Here is a 23,375-nt window from a genome sequence, read left to right on the forward strand (position 1 = left end):
CTAGTGGCAAAAAAGTGGGATACAAAACAACAGCTCCTCTATTCTCTATTAAAAATTTTGGCTAGCACCATACCACTAAAAAAAGAAAAAGCCTAAACATGTGGATTAATCTCCAAAGGCCAACCTAAACAATTTCAATTTGTATGCCTTATGGAAACAAAACAAGTCAGGCAGGGCTTGAGTGTCACCTGAGAGTGCCTCCCACAGAGTGGGGGCCACAACTGAGAAGGCCCTTCCTCTGGTGACAGCTAACTGAACCAACCTGGGGTCAGGCACCCGCAAGAGGCCTCTAGATCAGCGGTGCCCAACCCCCAGTCCAGGGACCTGGATCAGTCCGTGGATCAGTTGGTACTGGGCCGTGGCTCCTCCTCCCCGGCTGCTGCCTCGGGGGCTGCCCTGCTACTCTGCCGCCGGCTCACCTTTGGTGCTCTCCAGCGCCCACCATGGCTGGGGCTCCCCCTTGGTGTGGCACTGCGCAGCTGCTGCTGGCAATGCTCCCCAGCGGGTGGTGGGAAGTCAGGGGTGCCGGCAGGAAAGCAAGTGGAGCAGGGGCTCAGGCAGCAGCAGCGACGTCCCTCGGCAAAAGACTACTCCCCCAGGCCTCAGGAAAATTGTCAAGCGTTGACTGGTCCCCAGTGATAAAAAGGTTGGGGACCACTGTTCTAGATAATGACTACAGGGAGTGAGGGGGGATGGAATGAGAGAGACAGTCCTGTAGGTATGAAGGTCCCAGAGCATTAAAATATTTAAATGTTAAATATAAAGGATTTAAAGGTTAACACCAACACCTTGAATTTGATTTGGAGATTAATTGGTAGCCAATGAAGCCACCACAGAACTGGAGTAATATGATCTGACCACGATACATCTAACCCATTATGAGCCATGGCCTGCATCGCCCAGGCTAGACTGATCCCATTAAATAGCCTTCTCAACTTTTTTACTGTTGAGAAACCCCTGAAACATTCTTTAGGCTTCAAGAAACCCCAGAAGTGGTGCGATCATACAGAATACGGTTGGATCATACAGAATTGGATCATACAGTTGGATCATACAGAATACATGCCCAACTAGGGCCCCTTCCCTTCCCACCCCCTTCAGGCCCATCATTGGTCATTTTGGGAGGAGGGAGGTCAACATGACCATATATGGTCATATCACCAGATAAATTAACTCCCACCCATTCCAGAAACTGTTCAAGGGCTGTAATGAAACCCCCTGGGTTGGCCCTGGTGAGTACTTAGATAGGAGGCCATCAGGGACGTTGAGGATTAGTACACAGAGGTGATGGTAAAAACCACCTCAAGCTCTGGCCTTGAAAAACCAATGGGGCCACCGTAGGTTGGTTATGGTTTGACAACACTTTACGCACACTCAATCCAGTATGTGAGAGTGAGGTAACTTCTACATGCAAGGAAAAGAAACGAGACCTACTGAAATAATTCACTGTGTTGAGCTGTGCATTACTTTGGCTTACAAAGATTCCCAACAGTGGTCTCTGTCCTACCATTTCTCGCAGCATAGTCTGAAGTCTTCCTCCAACAAGTGGTTCTTAGGGGCTAAATGAACAAACTTTGTGGAGCACAGTAGTAGAATGCAGGTCAGTGTGTAAGCACTCACAAATTGGACACCTGAGACTATAGAACAGGCTTTCTCAACAGGGGTTTCATGAAAACCTGGGGTTTCTTGATGACCCTGGAAGGTCTTTGATAATATATATATTATCAGGTGATATATGGTTATGTCGACCTGCCCCTCCCTCCCAAAATGACCAATGATTGGCCTGGAGGTGGTGAAAAGGGGAGGGTCCACAGTCATAAAAATCCTTGCTGACCAAGACTTATTGCACATGGTAGTAATTGGAGTCCAGAAATGTAAGTACTCTCATTTTAATTGGGGGGAGCAAGGGGTGATGGAGTGTTGGATGCCTGCCCCAGCCATGTTCCTGCTCCAATGGAGTAGGCTGCTGGGTCATTCTGGCATTGAGAGATGTGGGTGATGGAGTGTGATATCACATTTAATGGGAGTGTCTGGCTGATGTCACTTCTGGTAATGTGACTTCTGGGGATAGGGCAGGGAGGTGTGGCCTGCTTACATCACTTCCGGGGTTTCTTGAAGCCTGAAGACTGTTTAAGGGGTTTGTCAATAGTAAAGAGGTTGAGAAAGGTTGCTCTGGAACACTTACAATGCAGTCCTATGCAAAGTTACTCCAGTCTAGGACTTCTGGTTTCAGTGTGATTACACTGGGGTAACTCTGTATGGGATTAGGCTGTTACACTGTTTGATGTTGCTAGTCTTATCACAAAAAGAAGAAAGCATCCATCGGTAGCTTTCCATGCTAACCAGTCTCATTGGTTAAGCTCTGGGTTTCTATTTTTGATACTAAGGCAAAGTTTTGCCTTTCCAACTGGTCCTGAGTGTATACAGAATCATTAAAAACGTCTCTTCATTAAAGCTGCAGTAAAACAGGACTTCTGCAGGGGAAAAACTGCAATTAAATCATAACGAAGTTCCAGTTTTATACTGGGCTCATACCTTTGCTGGGTCTGCTAGAAATTTAAGTGGAGATTGCTTACACATATCCAGTCTGTGTCCTCAAATGACCTCTGAAGTATGCAGTGAGGTGAGAGAGCAAGATATGAGTTCATTCACACCTTAGAGACCAAGCTTTGGGGTGTATAAGCTTTTGAGAATCAAAGCTTGATGAAGGGAGCTTTGACTCGAAAACTTATACTCTTGAAATCTTGTCAGTCTTTAAGGTGCTACTGGATTTGAAGCCAGTTGTTCTACTCCAGCCCAGCATGGCTACCCTCTGAAACTGTCTTCATGAATGGTGAGCTAACAGTTTGTATCAGAAACACAGAATTAGGTCATGAGGTTATGATTTTGTCCGTGAACCTTATTGGTTGTGGGCTGTCTTCTCAGCTCCTAATCTTCTTTTAGGAGCTGTCAGAGCCACCATAGTAGTAGTAAAGGCAGGAGGAGGGAGAAAAAGGTGGGGTAAGTTGCGGGTAGTAATGTCATTTCTGGGGGCATGGCAGGAGGCGTGGCCAGCTGACATCACTTCTGGGACTCCTCGAAGTCTGAAAAATTATTTCAGGGGCTCCTTCACAGTTGATCTAAGATGTAAATATGTCTCATTTATTCCTATACAAAGAAAAGTGCTATAGCATGAAGCCATCCCTATTACTCTGTCAAGCACAAGCACAATATTTCCATATCACAGGCTTAACATACAGCCTGTGGATATGAATTGCAGTTCGTAGCAGCACAGTCTTCAGCAGAATTACAGTCTTTCAAGGCTGCAGTGGGCCTTCTGTCCCTGTTAGCAAAATCATCTGAGATTTGTAAACCTTCTTCAGTGATATTCTGATGTCCTGTGAACTAGACACAGGAAAAAAAGAACGTTTACTAGAGCATGATTTAAGCTCCAGAAATCAGTGCTAGCAGTAATGTAGCAATAGAATAGTAACAGCCATCTTAAAGCACTTTGGCAGCTTTCCACCTAAGACTGCCATCTTCCAGGAAGGACATGACGATCGCCTGGAATTAGAGCTGATCTCCAGAGAACAGGAGATAATGTATGGTCTGTGGCATTCTACCCTGCTGAGCTCCCTTGTCCAGGCTTCATCCCCAAATCTTCAGAAATTTCTTAGCCCAGAGATGGCATTTCCACTCCTGCTCCAAGTCCCAGAATCCTGAAGACATTTTTATTTGTTTCTTCTTGAGTCACAGTCAGCAATGTTCCTGGCACAATTGCTGTCCTACCAATATACTGTACATTTTAAAATATTTTATAACAAGTGTATACATAAGCTTCACCTCGCTATGCAGATTGTGACCTGGCAAACAATTTTCTTCAGGCAGTGACTTTTCTTCACCACTAGGTGGTGGTTGCAGTTTTGATGCTTCCCAAGGTTCACATCAGAAGACAAGCATCAGTGATTCACACATTACATGACTGGCACAAGTGATTTTACTGCAAAACCCCTCAGAAACAGCGTGCCCTTTTTGGGTTCAATGTCCCAATCATGGAGAAATCTACTGCAGCTAGCAATGTAAAGGCATTTCTGAAGTTGTCAAAAAGTATATTCTAAAGTGGTTTTGTTCCATGGATTTTAGTGATGATTCAGCAGAAGTTGTTTATGAGTTCATTTTGAGAATGAAACTTGTTTGGTGAGATTGTCACCAGTACTTTTCAGTCACAGAAAACTTGATGGAATGCAGAAGTGTTTTGTGTGGCCTCTATAAGTATTCTGAAATGGGTACGGCTAGTTAGACTTTGCCTTTAATCTTTTCCCCCCCTGGCAGAAGTAACTGGTTGAGATATTTCTCCTTGTGAATTTGACATTGGTGGGAAAATAGCTATGAATTCTTCAAGTTGGGCTCTTGCACACAAAAGGCTAATTTATTTATTTTGCTGGTATGAAGTTACCCTGACACCGATATGCTAAAGCTTCACTGTACTAAGCCATTTCAAGCACCATTGGGATGTCACCAAGAGCATTCTGTTAATCATTTTAGTAAAATTAAACCTTAATACCTTTTATTGAAACGAGATAAAAGTAATGGCATAGGAACTGTAAACTGATAGCTCTAATCTTATCATTAGGATACTGAGCCAACATCAGAGGTGATAAGGGTAGCAAGCAGTCTAAAGGCCTCTGAGCATTTTAAACAGTAGTGGCACTTTGCAAAAATTGGTAAAAGGTATCCAGGGCAGCTTTGCTACTAATTTCCATATCAGATATACGCAGTAAACAAATAAATCCTGTGCTTGCTGACTGATAACTTTCATTGTTGGAAAGAGATTAGGGAGTGTAGCTTGTAGTGCCTAAGGGGATTTCCCTTCCCCCTTGGGCCACCAGCATTACTGTTCCTGGTAATTCAGACTCCATGACTCACTTTTCCCCACGGAAGAGAAAAATTTTGGTCATGAGTTGAAAGAGTAGATTCTGCTTTGTCTCATTCATTCTTCTGGAACAGAGTGTGGCATTCTTTGGACAGTAAATCTTAGCTTTGTTTTTAAATCAAATGTAAATAAATTTAATACACAATGAAATTGCACAGTCAGTAGGCTTCTCTGAGTATATTCCAAATATGTCCAGATAATGGGTTGTATCTTATGAAGGCATGAACACCAGAAAATTGCTGTTCAGCTAACTGAGGAAGAGGAAAGGAGGTTATGTTGCTTAATTTCCTCCCCATTCCACCCCCCAACAGTATCATGATGCATTTTGTGTATTAGGGTCCACTGATCCTCACTTGAATTTTCAATGCTTGTAGGAGGCTGCTGGGAAAATATGAATATGAGGAATATCTGCTGCCATAATCTCCTCCTGCTTTCATAAACTCCTCTTTCCTTGCTGCCCAGCCCCAAGTGTAATCCATTCAGATTACAAAATATTTGTATATTGTTTGCCAGCCACAACACTTGGTATGGAGAACTTTGTCCACTAGAAACTACCAACTTGTTCCCCAAGTGCCTTGGTGTATCAGAGCATGAGAGGGGGCTATAATATGGCTCCAGTAAAGTTGGGTTTATGCTATGACTATTCCTCATTTCCAGAATGGGCATGGGATTTTTTGGAAAGCAGGATTTCCTAGGTTTTGTTCTGGATATGTGACTGCTCTGACTAAAGCTGATGGTCCCTGCATTAAGTCTCCTAAATTCCAGGTCATTCCTATACCTTGATCCTGGTTTGAGCTTCCAGTAGTGAGCCTATACTTGTTCCTATATGTGATACACAGACACTTAGGAAATACTCTATGATTTAACATCTCGTATTGATTGCATAAATGAAAAAAGATCAATGTTATACCAAATCAACTTTGACATGTGCAGAATTCTTGCATGGTTTAAAATTAGCCAACCAAAATTATTTTTCCAGTTATGGTAAAAATTTGGGCCATGATCCCTTTCAGCATATGCAGGATTAATACTGTGCTCAGTGAAGCTCCTTTTTCTCCATCCTTTTCCAGCAGTCCTCCAATATGTGTATATCACAGGATCACTGTAAAGACCAAGACCCTGTGCATGCTTCCTTTCCTCCCAGTTTACCAGCTACTTGATATCTGGTTTCCTGTAAGCTGTGTGCTGCTTTCTCCATATGCAGAGAGCTGAATCATGCATCTTTAAAATGGCACCTTCAAACTAACTACTGTGCCCAAACCTCTGAGCTCTTAGAATATCTGCTTGGGTCACTGGGCTGGAACTTTAAGACATGCCTAGAAATATTTCTGGGATTGGACAGCACTTCAAAACACATTGGTAATACTAAGAGGCTGCATTGGGGCATGTATTATTTTCAGTGACTCATCCCATGTATCATCACTCAGTTTTTAAAAAGGGTTTCATCACAACAGTGTTTCCATTCAGGAGTGAAGGGATCGTGTTGCAGCACTACTAGTGATACATTTTTCTCCCAGATAAATTCTTGGCTCCCTTTGCTTGTTTGTGATAAAAGGCTATAACAAACAAATCAGCATATTCACACTCCACTTGATAATTTACTTGGCATCGCTGAAAGTGACTTCTTGTTTATACATGGATAAGATTTACTGGACTCATTAATAACCCTGCAAAAACCAGAATAAATAAATACAACTCATCATTCTAAATCAGAACAACTTGAAAAGGCTAGGGAATTTACCTGCCAGGGCTTGTGGTCTTCTGTTTCCTACCCAGTGAGACAAGAACAAAAGCCATACAAAAGCTGCCAGAATGTATTCTGTCTCTAAAGCCTGTGAGCAACTGTTGATGGGGTTGGTCCAACTCTTCATTTTAACCTGTTCTTATCATGGAATATTATTTGTTTTCATTCTTAGCACAGTGAGGAATTTCAGATTTTGAAATTTACATCCATCACACAGTTTTCCTTGAGTACCTTACAACTCTTTAATGTGAAATACTTGTAAACAGAGAATCTGTATATTCACACTCGTAGAAAAAGAGTCTTGGATTTCAGTCTTAAGTACACCTACTACAGAGTAAGCCCCCATTGAACTTAGTAAGACCTTGGAGCAAATATGCTTAGAATTGTATTTCCATGTCTCCGTTCTTTACTGACCATGTTCATTTTGACATTACAAGAGTCTTAGCTTATACAAAATGACCAGCCTACATAATACTTCACTTAAATTTCAAAGCAAATTTTGTTGCATTCGGAGAACTGCTTTACCATCGTGCATGTTTGGGTTAGCTGGAAACAGCTAATGTAGATTGAGATGACCAGAATGGCACTAATCAGCCTGTGCAATAACTGATTGCTTAATCCCTGTACAAAAGATTGACAGAGACTGGGGGTATAGAAACTCTGCTTGCATAAGGAGATTAGCAGGTTTGATTGTCTTCCTCCCAACTTAAATAATTAGCACTTCTGAACCACATTTTAACTATAGTGTCCTAGTGAATAACACTTTTACTCTGTGTTGACTTAATTGTATTTAGAGATGTAACATTTCCCAAAAAACGTTGAAGCCATGATAAAACAGCAACTGAAATTTTGAGAAAATTGAAATATATGCATGTAACAAAAAACATGCATAATTTTATATTAGTTTAGCATATACAATTGTATTTTTGGGGCTGATTTAGGGCATACAGAAGTATAAATACCTTAGTATTCTTTGGTAATTTCAGAAGGCAGTCCAATTAGTCACTGGTACAAAATTAAATAGGAGTCCTTCAGGACTACTCTAAAGACTGGTAAACTTTATTCTTGCATAAAGTTTTGTGGGGGGATGAAGTGAGCTCTGAATCATAAAACCTATGTTGGACTAAATTTCATTCTGGGTACTACAAGACTCCTGTGTAGTTTTCTACAAGAGTTATGTACTTGGGACAGAGAGAGAGAGAGAGAGAGAGAGATGGCTACAAACTGCTGTACCCTATGGTACCTTAGCAAGGAAGAGTGCTTGCACTTGAAAGCTCACACCTTGAATAAATCTTTGTTGGTCTTAAAGGTGCCAATGGACTCGGATTTTGTTTTATTTCACATGTATCTTAGTTATTTATTTTGGAAACTCAAAATAATATATATTTTGAAAGAGTGTATCAAAAAACCTTTCAGTCAGAAAGGGAAAAATATTTCCCAGGCACTCCCCCCCCCACCCAGTATCCCCCTTCCAGTTTTTCTATTGCAATTTTTGTTGAAATCATAAGGGGGGAAGGTTGTTTCTTGCACTCTTCTATTTGTTTGCAAATATTTTCTGTAGTTCTGTTGTTATTCTGCCTTTCCTCTTAGGAACTTGGGGCAGCAGGCCTCTTCCCCATTTGATTCTCACAACAGCCCTGTGTGGTAGGTGGGGCTGAGAGTGATTGATCATGGCCACCCAGTGAGCTTTAGGACAGAAGCTCTGTCCAGCACTCTGACTTTGGTGCTACATTGACACTGTTTACAAATAAGTACACTCCCCCTCCCACATTTCTTTCTCCAATCATGATTCATCTGTAGATACCTCTCCTGTATATATTTCTTACATATGAAGGACAACCACCTCTAGCAACAATGCAGTCCATTTAAGGGGGAAAGTTCCTGTTGGTTATGTTTCAAAATCAAGCTGCAGTTACAGCCAGTGGGAATGGTTTTGATTCCGCTTTTGCAACCAAATGGACTCCATGCAACTTCAGGATTCTTTATGATTTCAGGATACTAAAGGCACACCACACTTATTAGTCCTTTAAAGTAGCGATCCCCAACCTTTGGGCCATGGACCACATGTGGTCCTTCGACTAATTGGAGGTGGGCCCCGAAGGATGCCTTCTCCCCCCCCCCCCGGCCCTTTACTTCATCCCCCTCGACCCTTTACAACACACTTCGGGTGTCATTGTCTCCCATCACTCCCAGATGGGACTATCTCGTTGCAGAGAAACAAGCTCAGGGTTCCCATTGATTTCCATGAAAATAAAATGTTCCTTATGTTCATTGTTGTGGCGTGTCTGTATCTTATTTTGAAGGGATGTTTAAACATTACCATAGCGATCAGAGAGCGTTAGGGCAGTGGTTGAGAGTAGAGGAGTAAACTACCCCCCCCACCGGGCCTCAGTAAAAGGCGTTGAGTGGTCCCCTGTGATAAAAAGGTTGGGGACCACTGCTTTAAAGTATTGTGGTGTTATATCTTTCTCAGGAAAACCAGATAAAAGATCTATTGTTATATGGTTCTTTGTTAGTGTCTCTGTATTTTAAAAGGTAGAAGTGGTATTCAGAATCCCTTTGCTTTTGTATATCTGTTGTGTAGAAGAAAATATAAAAAAAAGGAATAGAGGGGGAAAAGAATTATATCATTTGCACCACCATTTTATATTGTAAGATTGTAAAGATGTCGTTACTTGGAAAACTTGGTATTAGGCTAGGAACCAAGAATGTTGTGTTTCTTTACTGATTTTGAAGTAGTTATGACATCTTTACAAGAATGTGTACAGGAAGTGAGGGGGTGGGTGATAAATCTTACTTATTTCTTTAGAGAGTAACATTAAACTACTATTCTGCAGAATGTCTAATTGCAATGAGGCAGTAATGCTGTGCTTCCAAAATATCAGAAAAGACGGATGAAAGTCATAAAATGAATGGCCCTTTTTGAAATGTCATGGGTAATCAAGGAGGGAGTTGTTAATGGATCATGATTTGTAGGGCACTATGTCGATTGATGTACAGCTCAGACAGGGATTGATAGCTTTTATGAGAATCATTATATAAAGCTTTCAAAGGTGTATCCACAAATTGTCTTGTATTAATAATCATTGGAACTGTGATATTTGCCCTTCTGGAAGACACTGTGACCTGATCCTGGGACAGTGTACGGAGGCAAGCTTCACTAGTGGTAACATGTTTAGGATTGCTTTGATTGTTTTGCCTTAGTACTGATGCTGGTTAGGGTCTACTCTGGTTGCAAACAAAAAGCTGAACAGATGGAACCAGAGCATTGTTTTGTAGGATCTGTCCAGAAGCCTACAAACTCTGTCTGTGTGTATGTGGGGGGGGGGGGTAGCATACATGCTTCCCAGTCCTCCTTAATTTCTTCTGTATAGGTGACAATGAATTTCAAGGACAGCTGTTCTGTCCACTTGAACAATTATGAAGGATATAATATATTTCAACAGAGCCCTCAGATTCCACCCTTCTCTTTCCTAAACCATCCTAAGGCATTTCTACTACTCTTTCTCCTCCTCCATAGCAAAGATTAATCTCTCAGCAGTCTCCCCCAGTTTTTTCCTTCTCATCAGATATCTGAGACATTGTACTTCCATTCAGTAATCCAGAATACACTCCAAATACACAATCACGAACATGGCAAGTTTAAAATGGAATGAGGATAATCATAAATTAATTAAAAATTGCCATTCATCAACCAGAAATAACCAGCAGCCTGATCTTTTGCATATTTGTTTAGAAAGCAAATTCCACTGAGTCCAAGGAACTGGTTTCCTTCCCCCAAGTATGCATAAGATTGGAGCCTGTGTGAAATAACCACTAGAGAACGAGAGGGCTTTACAAGATAGATTTCTACCTGCTACAGAAGCTAGATCCAAATTTATAGTCTCTTGCTCTGGTTGTGTCTAGGTAGACTCCCCCCCCCCCCAAGTCATAGCTAACTTATGATGACCCCGTAGAGCAGGGATTTCCAACCAGGTTCCGCAGCTCCTCAGATGTTCTGTGAGCTTTCCTGGAAGTTCAGATAGCTGCTGACATAATGAGATATCACTAGAACCCACAATGGTCAGTTGGAAGGCAGTCACAGGTATTCCCTGTTTTGAGTCCAATGGCACCTTTAAAACCAACAAGGTTTTATTCAAGGTGTGAGCTTTAGTGTACATGTACACTTCTTTGGACAGTGAAATGATTTTCCAAACTTTGTTCTGTTACTTCAGATTAACATGGCAACCCATCTGAGCATTCTCTGTGATAGGCCCATTCCTCTGGAATGGCCACCAGGCAGGATGCAGTAAGTACCTTTGCTTGCTACATTTAGGAAGGTATGCAAGCCACCTGTTCTGGAGGACATATGATAGAGGTTAACAGTTTGGGCTATATTTAACTCCATGTGCTGTCTTTTGTGTTTAATTGTGTTTTGCTGTTGGGCACTTAAGATGTCTGTGTCCTGCAGATTATGCTGCCTTGAGTTTGCAGAGATAGACAGGGTCTAACTATTTTAAATAACATATAAAATTGTTACTTCTGCTGGCATTGATCTATGATGATAAACTTCCTGAAGTGTTGGTTACCTATCTTCCAGGCATCCAGGCAATTATTTGTTTGGAAATTATTTTGTTGGTGGAGGAGTGGGGAGAGAAGCCACACTTCCCTTTTTAAACTTGTCCAGCTGCTGGCGTGCATTATCAGAGCCTGCATCTAACTAGGGGAGTTTAATTGCCCTTTCACTGAGCTGTTAACGTTCAAGAGATGAGAGATAATCCCAACAGACTGGCCCATGCTTAGAGATGCAGATCTCAGTTCTTGTCAATGCTTTGCCACTGATTGGGGAGGGAAGCTTGTAAGCAGCCCCCTGACAATGGGATTAGGGTTTGTTAATGTGGGGATTCAGGCAATTAGGAAGCTTTAAGAGGAGGAGAATGTAAAGCCTTTCCTAGTGGGCTGGTTAGTAATCCTTGCTGATTCTGATGCTCAATAAAAAAAGAGTACATTTCCTGTACATAAACCAGCACTCTATCATACCCCCCCTTCTGCAACACAGCACCACCTGCCATTAAATTATCCAGACTGAACCGGGTGGCTGGTTTGCACTGGCATGCTTAGTCACTTATTGACTGACAACTGAATATGTGAACTGACTTCCACTGGAATATACTGTGTTTAAAGGGTTAAGTACACTAATTCAGAGGAGATTGGGAGTGTTCAGGGTGGTATGGCCATAGGCGGGTTAACTACACAATTCTGCTCTAATGTGCACATTGGGGTCTCCAATGCTCTTTTTATTGTTTAGAGAGAATGAAGAAGCAGAGAGGAGGTGCCAAACCTGTCTCTTCACATGTCATTTTGCCACACAAAAGTGATCAAACTGCTTTTTTCCCTTGCAGGATTTCATCTGTACTCTCTCTTTCTCCTCAATGGGGACCCAAGTAGTTGGCATCGTTCTCTTCCATTTTATCCTTACAACAACCCGGTGGGGTATATTAGGTTGAAAATGTGTGATTGGTCCAAGGTCACTCAACAAGCTTCTTTTGCTGATTGGGGATTTGGACCTGAAATTCTGGTCCACCCATTGTACCACACTGCCAATTGTAGGACAGAAACCGCACTCAGAAGTCACTCAGCTTTTGATCTGTTACCTGTAAATACACACATTTCTTTGTTATTTATATACTAATTCTTGCCCCAGTGATCTCCGTATTCTACTTGAGCACCACAAAATTATCTTGTTGTCGTTAGGTGTGAAGCTGTGTCCTGGACAATGATTCTCCAGGCAATTATCTAGTGGCAATGAATTAGTTCCACTGCACTTTCTACCTTCAGAACACCTGGTAACTACTCGAAGACAAATCTGGTTCCCTAAAATCATAGAAGGCTGTATGAGTCTGCTTGGTTGGTAGAAAAGACCTACCATAAAATCACTATTATCGGTATTGAACAGCCAGCCTGATGAAAAGTTCTGTAGACCTTCCAGAACTTGCTGATACTTTTGTGATCTGTTTGTTGGTCTTTGCATAAGAGCTGTTGTGATGAACTGTCAAGGGTTAATATCTAGCAAAGTTTGTGAATCTTTGAGTGACAGGCTTTTTAAATGGCATCTGTGGAGAGTCAGTTAAATGACAGTTGGGAACTGGGAGTTGAAGAAAAGACAGTTGAGCACTGGCTGTGAACTAGGAAGGAAGCAGGAGTGAGAGGAGCAGAGAATATCTCCATTCAAGGCCCCAAGGGAAATTGTTTCTAGTTAAGAGCAGAAATCCCTGCCCATCGAAAAGGGAGATAGCTCTTAAAAGGGGAGTGATCCTTGGTCTGTGTACATAGAAGGATTTTGGAAACTTGGTTGTATGTTCCTGCCTTCTAGACTTTAGAGTCAGCAAAACTCAGAAACCTATGCTTGAGTGTTTAAGCAGAAACTGAAAAGAAAGCCTCTCTCTGCAAAGTTTTAAAATACTTTTTTGAATAGTAGAAACACTTAATAATTTGCAACAATTTATCTTAAATTAGTGTGATTACAAAGTTACCTTAGTTTTATTATCCGTTCACTTCATACATCCTATCCACGATTCCACTGACCTTTTCTCGTCTATCTAAGTTAAATATTTCATTTATTTTGAAGTTTTAAAAGCCACTAGTATGCCATTTCAGAAGCTGAATATAAGAAGGTGATATTGTCTCTTCCCTCAGTTTTCTTGGGCTGGGCCAGTATTAAAGCAACCGAGTGAGACAGCCATAGATAGACAAATAAGGAGAAAATAGGTATAGGGGCTCCTCAGCAAGAAAGAACAAAAAAGAGAAAATCTTGCCTGTGAGGGAGGGAAGATGGCAACATTGTCACAGTTTTCTTGATGTTTGTTATGTGATATTACCTTAGGAGATAGAGATGTTTCATCTGTGACATTCCTACAAGCAAATCAGCGCTTGGTATTGTGGTTAAGGTGAGACCTGCTTCTGGGAACCAGTCCTTCGCATTGCCTAATCCCAGGGAAAGTTTTACTGACCAGGTTTTGAAAAGTTACAAGGTAACAATGTCATCATGGATTTTCCCCTTACATGCTTGAATAAAGGAAGAAATGGCTGGCTGGTTTTTTAAAAATGGCGAGCTCCTTGAAATTTACTAGCTGACTCATTTCCTGAATCTTAACAGCTTTCTGCAAAAGCAATTAAATTTCCCAAGTCAGATGAAGCCTATAATAAGCATAGCAACAGCTTGAGCAGTTTGAAATGGGAAAGCTAGTTCAGATATTATTGTTCGCTCAGCACCACTTGCTGCTGACACCAGTATTAAATGTTATTCAATTGAAAAATTTTCAAGTGTAAGATGGAGCAATCTTTGCAAAGTCAATGGACCTGAAGTATGTGCCTAGCATAACCTCCAGCATTTTAAAATTGTAAAGCAATTCTTCCCCATACCATGAGTTGTGTGTGTGTGTGTATGTGTTTTGTATGCGACATTTTACTGGGTGTTTTTCCTTTTAAAAAATTGCCATCTCATTAAAAAAAAAAATCCTTAAGCTACATTTTCAAGCATTCCTTGTAGCAATTATAAAATTTAAATTTGGAGCCTGATCTTAAGACTTATTGCTCTTTGTATGAGTGCTCAGAATGAAGTGTTATTAATAGGTGCTCCAATTTCATGCATCTGAACATGACACACTGATGGTGTTGCTGAAGAGTGCTGTGGTATCAGGAAATAGCGGGGACATTTCTGTTTCTCGTCAGCATTAAGCTGTACTATTTATTATTTATTTATTTATTTAGCTTTTTATACCGCCCTTCCCTACGGCTCTGGGCGGTTTACATAAAACATTTTAGAACGTTTACATTCTAATTGCTAATTACAATTAGCAATTACATGCTAATTGCTATCTTGTGACAGCCAATGAAATGGTGGTGTAACAGCCAGTACATACCTGTCTACCAGCTGAGTGAATCATTAGAGGTAATTTTCTATGGGCCTCCACATTTTGAAGTATCTGGGAGTACACCAAAGTTGGAGCCTTCTTAGTGATGGCATCTATGCCCTGGAACTCCACCCTGTGGAGGTTCATATGGTTCCAATTGTGTCTTCCCTTCTGTGTGTTTCTGTCTTTTTCCAGTTCTCAAGCAGCTGGTTTCAGCTACCCCGTCATTTCAACTAATGCTACTTTTAGGATATTTATGATCCCACCCTGTTTTAATTGGAAATGTCTTATAGATGCTGATTTAACAGTTGCAGTTCATCCTTGATGTTATGGTTGGTTTCTACTACATCGTTGTTTTATGGTTTATTTAGTAAGCTGCATTGCCTATATTTCATAAAAGGGTTAAATATTGTAAATTAACAAATGAGTGTTCCATCTGCAATCTACATGTAGGAGCATTGGCTGGCTAATTGCTTCTGTGCTGATGTCTGCAGCCTGCACCACATCAAGAACAGCATCCAATCAGTGATTTTCCAAAACATAGTCCAGCAGCACCTTAAAGACTAACAGCATTTATTTCAATATGAGCTTTGATGAATCACAGTTCTCTTCTTGTTATTTGTTAATGTAACAATGGACTTTGTTTCATTTTGTTACAACAGACATGACTACTGATCTGCAAATAACTTTGCACCTAAACATGGTTGACTTCATGACTCCTGATTCTCCACAGCCACATCCTGGTGCTTCCAAATAAAAAGCAGGATTTTTTCTTCTCCCTTCATCATTCCACAGTTGCAGCAAGTGGTAGAATCTGGCAAGCTATACATTGGCTATACAAACTGGTCATGTTTCAGCATTACATTCACACATGGTCCACCAGTGTTAGCTCATGCCTTGAATAAATCTTTGTTGGTATTAAAGGTGCTACTGGACTCTGATTTTGTTGTGCTACTTCAGACCAACATGGCTACCCACTTGAATCAAACTGATAATGTTTACCACTTAGATGGATGCATGCAAGTCTGTAAATAGCCTCTTCAAATCTGGTCACCATAAACATAAGGGCTTGTTTGTGTGACTATATTTTTGAGGCTCCAGGAAAAATTATTTTCTGTAGAAATAAAGAGTTAACAGAACTGTTTGCCTATTCTTTAACAAATTTAAGGCAGTGTGTAAATAATTCTTTGTCACTTTATCCTAACAGCAGCCCTGTGAGGTAGGTTAGGCTGAGAGAGAGAGTGACTGGCCCAGGATCAATTTGTATGACAGAGTGCCAATCAGAACCTGGGTCTACCAGATCCAAGTTCAGCATTTTACCCCCTTGCGCCATTCTGATTGTCTAGAACTCTTCAGATGGAATTACTTGCCCAAGGCAAGTTATCCAATAACATGACAATCAAGCCTCCAGAGAGCTGTCCCAGATTTTTAAAAGACTAGTTCTACATAGCAGGAAATAGTTCTTAATGTTACGTAATTTAATATAACCCATCGATTTTCTGATTTAATTCACAGAATATGGGGTGTTATAAACAATAGGAGAGAAATTTTACTAGTTTCAAGATCAAAGGCAGATGTTTTTATTTGTCAGTTTGTTACATCACATTGAATTCTCAAACTTGGAGGAGGGCAGCAAAGGGTAGAACTACAGTAATGAATTTAAACCAGGGGTAGTCAACCAGTGGTCCTCCAGATGTTCATGGACTACAATTCCCATGAGCCCCTGCCAGCATTTGCTGGCAGGGGCTCATGGGAATTGTAGTTCATGAACATCTGGAGGACCAAAGGTTGACCACCCCTGCTTTAAACTACATGTACAACAATATGGGCTAGATATGGGTGGGGGGTCAGAAATCTCACAGTCAAAGTAGTTCAGCAGTGGAATAGATTGCCTAAGGAGGAGGTGAGCTACCTCTCACTGGTGGTTTTTAAGCTGTGGCTATACAGATACTTATCGTGGACAGTGGTGGGAGACCTATGCCATTGATCTCAGGATGACTCTCTTCCTTTGAATTTTAGGTCAAATATCCGGCCTCAGAAGAGTATTAGAGACTCAAACAGCTGTGCAATAGTCAAAAGTGTTTATGGTAGAGGGCAGAGAGCCTGTTATGAGAAGCTATCCAAACAATTGAGCTGTATAATTAACAGACAAAATTGGTTCATAAATGACAATCACAATAAAAGATAACTTAACCAGAAGCTATTGACTTATGTGGCAGATATGGATTTGCTACTGTTTGAGAAAGAGAACATGATATATTTAAAGAAGTGAAAGGGGAAGGTAAGAAAATGAAACTATCTTTTTTATTTTACCAAATGGCCCTAAAATATAAATTGCAGCTATTTTCCAAAGTAGCAGGTGCTCTTGATATTGTAAATCTGTGATCATCAATCTAGCATGCATTTAGCAAGATACCAGCAAGGCTTTTTTTTTTTTTTTGCCATTTTGGAAAATAATGCTGGTGCTATTTTTGTTTTCAGACAATTGATAGGAAATGGGTTACTTGAGCCTGTTTCCTTAATGCAGCTTTCCCTTCTGGCTTGTTACTGAAAGCTCTGCATATTCTGTTAGCATTTAACTTGGTGTGTTTGTGTGTTATATCAGCCTTTGGTCTTACATCATTGGGGACAATTTAAAATATTTTTTCATATGCTCAAACCAATCTAGGACATGCATATCAAATATAATCATTCTTCAGAAATCGTGAGTTTTCACCAGATGTTTAAAAGAAATCTACACTGGGAAAATCTTCCATGCTGGATGTTGAGGTAGATGGGCAGTTTGTGTTTGGAAACAGCCCTGATATGCAGCCGGAATGCCATGAGTTTGGGAGTGCAGAACATTTTGCATTCCTGCTTCGCAGCATGTACTCATGAAGCCCTGTGGAATTTTGGATCATGTTAAATGTCTGCTACACAGAACCTCCTATCCATATGTAGCTGAAAGATCATACAGAGTTCTTTCCTTTTCTCTTTAATGGAGTGAAAAAAATCCTGGCTGACTTTGATTCAGAGGGCTGCCGTGTACATGCAGTCCTGGCTTTATGCACAGTGAGCATCTGTGATAGTGGATAATTCTGCAGTGACTGAAAGGATATATCCAAATGTCCACCTTTGATTCTAGCAGCCAGTGCATGTATTTGTTTAAATGGACAAGAGTTTGGTTCCTTTTGTTTTCCCTAGGCCTTTGTACAGAACTTGACCCAAAGAGTCATTACCTGCATGCAACACTTGCAAGTTCATTTATTTCATTAGATCAACTTAAACCCTATTAATGTGGAGAGAATTTGATTCCATTAGTTAGCTACCAGGCAACACAGAGTTCAGTGAATTTAAGCCAGTCAAAATACTGCCCACAGTGTTTCCTGATTTGAAGGGAAATCATGGAAATGTCTTCAGTGAATGTTGTGTTTTGTGCTTACTCATTGCTGTCATAGTGCCTGTGCCCCCTTGCCTTGAAAAAGGCTGCTCTTCCTCTTCCTTCATTCCTTCTTTCATTCATTCAATCAATCAATTAATTTATATACCATCCCTCACTGTGACACCTGTTTATTTACTTATTGCATTTTAACCTATCCTTCCCTGAAGGATCCGGGATGGTAGCAACATATGGGACACACAACACTAAATTTTACAAGTTAAACTTAAAAATCTCAATTTAAATTATTAAAATACATGTTCCTAAAAATCTAAAATAAATAAATGCAGCAGCACAGCTGGCTCTCTAATGTTCTTTTTTCTTGAGGAGAGGAGGATGTAAACAATATAAATATTGTTCATCAGATGACACTTCTGGAAGAATTAAGGCAGGGAGGCCAGGTAGAATTGTTATGTTCTTCCTGGCCTCAACCATAGTCCTGGCAGAACAGTCCTGTTTTACAGGCCCTGCAGAACTGTTTAAGGTTCATTCCTACCTGAAAAGGCTTTTCTTTGACCCATTATGCACGGGGGTTTTAGCGCACATTCGGGGTGGAATGGCAGTGACTAAAATCACCGATAATGCATGGTGCCGGCTGCAACCGGCCGCAGCTTCAGTGCATGCCGCCGAAAAAGCCGCGTTAGTGAAACGCGGAAGAAAGCGCAGCTTCCGGGCGACCGGGGCACAACCAGAAGCGGCGCCCGGATCACCATGTGCATAATCGGTTACTCTGGGTTTTGCCGCCGTCGCCCCCCGCCCCATGCATAACCGGTGTGTGTCGCGTCTTTCCCCTCCACGTTTTCCATGTGACCCGAAATCGCCGTTTCGGCAGCCGTGCATAATGGGCCTTTGAGAGTTTTCTTTGGGGGTTAAATGTGATTGTCATTTCTTAGTTACCTGGCTCTTATTTGGCATGACACAGTCTTCCTTACAGCAGAGGCAGCGGTGTCGTCATTGTTCTTTGTTGTTGCATTTCTACTTGTAGTCAGGGAGGGATCCGCGTGCAGAGGTTGGCTGCCTCCCATGTCTGTCTGTGATGAGGCATTGTTACATGCTGCTCCGTGGTCGATGGGTGTTGCAGTGACACTCTGCATTTGCTATCCTCACAGTTCTCTTTTATGCATATGCTACCCTCGGTTCTTTGGAGCTGAATCTCTTCTTGTTTCCTTTCTTTTCCGAGCCCAGGTGTGCCACTGTATCAGGGTGTCTTCTGGGGCTCAGGTGTGAGCTGTTATACCTGAAAAGGCAATGTTATGGTTCAGGTGGTAATTGTTGAGACTGAAATCTCAGTTTTAGTTGATGTTATTTGTATGTGCAATAAAATGGATGCAGTAAGTAGAATTTTAAAAAGGTTCATTATAAAATCTTGAAAACAGTTCTGGCTTGAAAGATAACCTTGTTATGTTGGTATGTGATCTGAATAAAAGAAAATGTTTTTCCTTCACCTCTTTTGACTCTCTTTCTCTTTCTAACACAGGGAATTAATTAAGGCACAGATAAGGGCATTGAATTCAAAGTTTTTACTGCACATGTGACCTAATCTTTTTACAATGGCATCTTTTGCTACTGGGTAAGAATACCATTCAGGCTCTATCCACTCCAGCAAATCTTCCCGAGAGAAGCAAGGATTGTCTTGAGAATGAAATACAAACGTTTGGGAAATAGTGTCCTATACAGGCTTGCCTGTTTTTTTATCAGCTTACAAAGGCTAGTCATAATGGGTGTGTCAGCTGTTACCCCACCCCCCCCAGTACACCCCAACCACTGGTCAAACTTTGCAAAGTTAAGTTAAACTGTGAGATAGAAATGGATCAACATGTAAAGAAATGTTGAACAAATGCAGTAGAGTCACAAATGTGCCATGAGTTGAAATGTATTGAGTCTAAATACAGTGAAATGAGGAAAATTCTGAGCTCTGTTATATGATTTTATACAGCTGAAGTAAAATGGCTATGTGCCTCTGAAATTGCAAATGCATTTAGAAAGAGGTTTCCTTGGGTCCTGAAAAATTAATGAACTGGGTTTAATGTAGTAGAAAGAAAAAGACTGTAATGCTTGCCAGAGAAGAAGAAAAAATTCTTTTGAATTGAATAACAACTTTGGGCATACTGTTTCCTACCTTCCAGAGCACATCAGCTGAAAAATGGAAGAAATGGCCCCCAAATGACTAATAGCACCATCATAGATAAGGCATAAATGAGTTTTTTTTTAACTGAACACAGTATATACAATTTTTAATATATTTATACCCTGTCCCTTCATCTTATGCAAGGTCTCCAAGATAGCTTGCAACCAACTTATAACAGCACATAAAAATGTCTAAACAGTATAACCACAAGCCAGCACAGTAACGTTGGTTATTGGACAAGTGCCATAAAGCAATCCTTAGCAAAAAAAAAAGCAAACTGCACAGTTGAAACTCCATAAGCCCTTTAAAGGGATCATTTTCATCAGCAATAAAAACATCCTCAAAGAGGAGTCCAGGCCTTTACCTTGGCAGGGAGTTCCAAAGTTACAACACTGCTGTTAAAAAGATTAAATATGTTGGGGCAGCTCACCATACATTGAACAATTGATGCACAGAAAAGCATCTCCAAGGTGACCTGCAAGGGTGTGTATGAGAGAAGATGCTCCCTAAGTTATCTGGCCTTCCACTTCTTAGGCAAGACACACACTTTATATAAAGTATAGCCAGTGTAGGTTTCCCACTCATGTTAAAAACATGTTTATTTGTCCTGGAAATGGCAACCAGTGAAGATGGTTCTGGGCCCTTTCCCCATGAGCACAATTTCCAAGCATTCTTTAAAGGCATTCCAAAAAGAGTACATTATGATAGTCTGGATGTTGTCACGAAAAGATGAACAACCATGGCTGGATTTTTCTAGGAAGCAGCATAGCTAAACTCTTAAAAGGTTGTTGTAAAAAGGTCTTTTTGGCCATCATCACCATCTTACCCTCTAGAACAGTGTTAGATACAGAAGGATCTTCAAACTGCACACCTGTATTTTCAAGGGGGATTGCAAAACTCTGTCAATCAAAAATAAAACACCCACATCCATGTTTTGGACCCAGAAGTTTCACCGAGTGCTGCCACAATTCATCACTGCTTTTACACAGTAGTTCATAATTTCCCCTGCTTTCCCTAGATTCAGTGGGTAGAAGGGATAGAGGCAGGCCTGTTTAAAGGATTTGGAGGTCCTGCAGCACCGGAGCCAGAGTGGGGCCCTTGTTACTTGTTGCTCGGTTTTCCCCCACGTAATCATGTTCCAGTTATCTCTTTACTATCTATTTTACTACACTTTTTTTTGCTGATTCAGAGGGAAAAGATGGATAAAAAGACACTTGAAGGAAATTCTTCAACACAAACAGTGGTTATCCAAACAAAGGCCTTGCGGGGGCGGGGGGGGGCATTTATTCTGCACCTAACCCCCAGCACTTGAGCATACTGCTTTTATTCAGTCCCTATATGCAATGTAGTCATTAGTACTTACTGCTGGAGTAAAGAGTGAAGCACTACAAGGAAGAGAGATGAGACAGCAGCACTCGAAGGAAGATAACTGCTCTCAACTGCTTGCTTCCCAAGCCAGAACAAAGGCTTCTGAAAGCGAGGAAGACATCTAGCATGCGGTTGGCCAACTTGGGGCTCCTGTTATTGATCCCCAAGACAGCACGGATCATAAATGTATGTGTGCACTGTCTAAAGCCAGGCAGCGACTGTAGGCTGCTAAGGAAGACAAAGGGTGTTTGTCAGAGGAAAGAAGGCTTGTGCCTCTGAAATTTCCTTTGGTAGCAACAACTAGGCCAAAAATTTCCACACACCCCCCCCCCAGCTACTACCTCCATTAAGAAGCTGAAGTCACTAAGGCAGGGCAGGCTGTATTTTCATATTGTTCCCTATCAACCTCCATAGAATGTTTGTAGAAGGCTGCAGCCTTGCTGGCTTCCTTTATCTAACTCCCCTCAGCACTGGGAGGTAAATGGCCCTTTTGGTGTGTGTGTGTGTGTGCGGGGGGCGGGGAGGCATCATGTAGGGCCCCTGAAAACTCTGGGCCCATAGCACATACTATATCTGCTATGTGGATGAACCAGCTATGGATAGAGGTCTTTAAAATGAATGGGAAACCCACTATGGTTAAACGTTTAAAAAAAATCTCTCTTCTATTTTTTATTCTCTGTTATCACATATACTCAAATGCACTTTTAAGTATTTGTGCAAATGTGCTACATTCCCTCTCTTTTTTCAGTTTCTCTTAAAGTCCCACCAGCAGCAAATGAGGCAAGTGGCACCTTTTAAGATGAACAAAGTTTAATTCTGGATATGAGTTTTTCGGTGAAAGTGATGCTGTGTGCATGCACAAGAAAGTTTATACCCCAAATTAAACTTTGTAGACCATAAAGCTGCCAGTGGACCCAATATGGCTACCCATCTGAAGCTAATGAGGCAGTTTGTTAGCAGACTGGAGTCCTTTCTAGCTGGGAGGGGAGGGGGTGGCAGCAGATACATCAGGGCTGCTGCTTCAGTGCTGTGAGCCTTCACTGCTGAGTGAATGGCAGTGTCTAACACCAGCCATGGATATCAGCACTCATGCTTGAATTGGAAGCTGCTATTCACTCAGGAGGAAGGCACTTACACAGATGCTGTGCATTAATCCTAGTGGCTGTATCAGCTCCTGACATCATCCAGTTAGAGCACTATTTCCCCTCCTTTGCTGAGTAGCAGAAATTGATGGTGTGGCAGCAGACTGTTGCACGATGAGCCATTACTCTATGCAAGAATAATGTATTGGTGAGTTGGAGTACAGTTTTATGCTCCCTTGGCTTTCCCTTCCTGCATGCTGAAAGTTCTCTGCTTTCAAAAGACAGGGAAACTGAATGCCACTCTTCTTCCTTTACCCCTTGTATTGTGTCCATTAAAAGACACTTGCTCCTGGGGAGGAAAGCTATGGGAAGGAAAGCTGGGGAGGAAAGCTAGATTTGTCTAAATAGCATCTTAAAAAGCAGAGACATCACCCTGCCAACAAAAGTACATCTAGTCAAGGCTATGGTCTTCCCATAGACCGTAAGGCAGGCCGAGCATCAAAGAATTGAGGCTTTTGAACTCTGGTGCTGAAGAAGGCTCTTGCCTTGGACTGCAAGGTGAACAAACCGGTCAGTCCTAGAGGAGATCAGCCCTGACTGCTCTTTAGAAGGCCAGATCCTGAAGATGAAACTCAAATACTTTGGCCACCTCATGAGAAGAAAGGACTCCCTGGAGAAGAGCCTAAAGTTGGGAGTGATTGAGGGCAAAAGAAGAAGGGGACGACAGAGAATGAGGTGGCTGGATGGAGTCACTGAAGCAGTTGGTGCGATCTTAAATGGACTCCGGGGAATGGTAGAGGACAGGAAGACCTGGAGGATCATTGTCCATGG

General features: G+C 41.4%; 1 protein-coding gene and 1 long non-coding RNA gene across 2 annotated transcripts in view; both read left to right on the forward strand.

Moving 5' to 3' along the window:
* The window catches only part of EPHA4 (EPH receptor A4), a 188,261-nt gene that overhangs the window by 40,543 nt on the left and 124,343 nt on the right, over positions 1 to 23,375 (forward strand). The gene's annotated exons all lie outside the window — the stretch shown is intronic.
* LOC143843210 (uncharacterized) lies at positions 12,627 to 16,196 on the forward strand. Its single transcript, XR_013233499.1, has 3 exons — positions 12,627 to 12,890; positions 13,519 to 13,666; positions 15,211 to 16,196. It is a non-coding gene; the product is annotated as an uncharacterized LOC143843210 (long non-coding RNA).

Source organism: Paroedura picta, chromosome 8 (genome assembly GCF_049243985.1).
Source record: "Paroedura picta isolate Pp20150507F chromosome 8, Ppicta_v3.0, whole genome shotgun sequence".
Classification (NCBI taxonomy): Eukaryota; Metazoa; Chordata; class Lepidosauria; order Squamata; family Gekkonidae; genus Paroedura; species Paroedura picta.